Here is a 2303-nt window from a genome sequence, read left to right on the forward strand (position 1 = left end):
CCTATTCTTATCACACCATCCTCTGAAGAGGTTACCCAAATTGCCAATAGAGAATAGGGACGCCGACCACTCTGGTTCTTCCATGCTGAACAGGGACAATTGCACTGTGAGGCAATTGGAGTACCCCTTCAGTGGGTCTATCTAAAAGACTCTCAAATTGCATAACTTTTGTCTCTAAGGGGAGAAGAAAGTCCTTGAATCATGAATGGGAGACGTGAAGAAGTAAAGGCAAGAGTAATTAGCATTACAAGTTCTAGACAGGGAACTAGAAAAAAGTCAGAACAGGGTAATTTTCAAATGTTCATATGAGAGTCCATTGGAGTTTCTTGACAAGGGCTTCCAAAAGCATCCCTCTATTGGGTTCCTCCTCATTTTTCTTTTGTCTTCCAAGGCTGGACTAGTTGGCTGGGAAGAGTGGCTGGGAAGAGTGGCTGGATATTCAGGTGAGGGTCCAGTGACCCTGCTTGGCACTCCTTTAATGAATGAGCACAACCATCAACAAGCCCAATTGTGACTATGTTTAGCGATCAGGCTCAGCCGAAGTTGTGATGATGGTAGTTATTTCATGCAGAAGGGACTGCTGTATATCATCATCTTTTTAAAAGGACCACTACGTGGAGGCAGGATTGGGGGCTGTCAGGCTATCCCCTGGGTTCTCAGGCCTTCTGGTAGTTGGAGGCCAGAGGGAGGCCAGAACCCAGCACTCTCTGGTGGTCTTCCAATAGCCCCAGCTGGCCTGGAACTCACTATGTAGATCACGCTGGCCTTGAACTCACAGAGATCTGCCTACCTCTGCTTCCCGAGTGCTGGGATTAAAATCATGTGCCCCCACACCCAACTGATGATTTCTTTATTGGAGACAGGGTATCATTCTCTAGCCAAGGCTGGCCATAAAAATTTCTTTCTTACAGTTTTGGAGACTGGGAAATCCAAAATCAGGGAGATGGTAGGACTGGTGTCTGGTGAAAGAAGGCTGCTCTCTCTCCTTCAAAGATGCCAACAAATAAAAGTGTAAACTAGCTGCCTCAAGACTTTTCATAAGGCACCAATCCATTCTTGAGGGTGAAGCTCTCATAACTTAATCACGCCCCAAAGGTCTCACCTCTTAATCCCCCTTATAAGAGATTTCAATACACAATTTTAAAAAATTTTATTTATTATCTATTTTATGTGTATACATGTTCTGCCTGCATGTATGTAAGTGCACCCATGCCATGCAATGCTGACAGAGGACAGAAGAGGGCATCAGATTCCCCTGGAACTGGAGTTATGGATGGTTGTTAGCCGCCATGTGGGTGCTGGGATTCAAACCCAGGTCTTCTGCAAGAAGAGCCAGTGCCCTTAACTGCTGAGTCATCTCTCCAGCCCCTCAATACATAATTTTTCGAGGGATTCAGACTTAGCACACACACCTCAATCCAAAGTAGTTCAGGGAAAAATGTGATTCAAACATTTCACCAAGGTAAACAAGCTCCTTCACAACCTGCAACTAACTAGTTTATCCACCTCATTTCTCATCCTCTCTGTTTTTTAGTGATAGGCAGTATGACAGTGAAAGAGCACACACTGTCCATATCAATTTCATATTGAATTTTGGCTCTGCAATTTCCCAATTTGAGATCCTTAGGCAAAGCCACCTTATTTCTCTTAGCCTATTTTTACATAGAAAATGGAATAGCAGACCATTAAAGGGTCTCTTAACAGAGAGATTGAACTCATAAAGATGAGTTCAACTTATACAAGACAGGTGTATGACATAAGCCTGTGATCCTAGCACTCAGGAGACTGAGGCAGGATGACTGAGAGTTCAAGGCCAACATGTGCTACAGAGCAAAATTCTATGCCCCCACCAGAAGCAACTAGTACTTAAAAACAAAACCTGACATGGTGTTTCACACCTGTAATCCTGATACTTAGGAGGATGCAGCAGGAAGACTGAGTTTGAGGCCAGCTCGGGCTACGTAGTGAGTGTCTGTGAAAAAAAAACCAAAAAAACATACAAATCAGGAAAATAGTTCATCTTCTCTAAAATTCCTTTTGATTCCTAATGGTCTATGAATCATATTAAAAAGCTTCAAATCAGGGTTGGAGAGATGGCTCAGTGGTTAAGAGCACTGACTGCTCTTGCAGAGGACCCGGGTTCAATTCCCAGCACCCACATGGCGTCTATGAACCATCCTTAACTCCAGTTCCAGGGGAATCGAAGCCCTCTTCTGATCTCCGCGGCATTGCACGACACGGGTGCACTCACATACATGCAGGCAATACACTCCTACACATAAAATAAAATGATAAATAAAATC

The sequence above is a fragment of the Nannospalax galili genome, unplaced genomic scaffold, assembly GCF_000622305.1.
Source record: "Nannospalax galili isolate Female #2095 unplaced genomic scaffold, S.galili_v1.0 scaffold747, whole genome shotgun sequence".
NCBI classification, from domain to species: Eukaryota; Metazoa; Chordata; class Mammalia; order Rodentia; family Spalacidae; genus Nannospalax; species Nannospalax galili.